Raw genomic sequence first — 792 nt, forward strand, 5'->3', positions numbered from 1 at the left:
ACGCATTTGTAATGTATTTATAGAGAAGTGGAAATGTACATAGAAAAATGAATGGAAAATTAGGAAGCCTATAACACGTTTAAACCTATATCCTCGGTTGTTTTTGTTATGCAATAAAGAGCAGCATAAACATGCTGTGATATAAATAAGTTAACTTAAAGTTACAGCTATAGTTTGAAAAAAAAAAGCTTAAAATCACAGAAAAACACAAATATGCGCGTCTCAAGCTCACCATTCCATGCACAATAACAAATACAGTAAACCGTAAATGAAAATAAAGGAAGGACGTGTAAAATTCACCGAAGAGGGCGGTGTCTGCCTGAGGCGAGACCACACTAATAACTCTTCTGTTTGATCAGTCTAGCTGAAATATAATAACGTGGCCGAAATGGTGTGCCTAAACAGATGTTTGTTAAAACCCTTTTTGACATCTTAAAAATAGCCTTTAGCTGACGCTTACATTTTTATGAACTTTTGCTACACGGAATAAAGAAACGCTATTTTTTTCCATATGGAAGCCCCAGAATATTTTTAAATAGGCCTATATTATCTATTTTAAGAGCCTTGTCTAAGGAAATATGACTGAAGAATATATATTATGAATGTAATATGCCTGCCTGAAGAAATACATCCGCCACTTTTTCAAGAGATATCACTTACAAATAGGGAACAAATACTTTCAACATAATTTTATATGTATCATTATAATGAATTATACAAACAAAAATAAATAAATAAATAAAACAAGCCATATTACCTGTATTAATAATCCAGTAATTCGTCATATATATA

This window comes from Sinocyclocheilus grahami, unplaced genomic scaffold (genome assembly GCF_001515645.1).
Source record: "Sinocyclocheilus grahami isolate Dianchi unplaced genomic scaffold, SAMN03320097.WGS_v1.1 scaffold132.1, whole genome shotgun sequence".
Classification (NCBI taxonomy): Eukaryota; Metazoa; Chordata; class Actinopteri; order Cypriniformes; family Cyprinidae; genus Sinocyclocheilus; species Sinocyclocheilus grahami.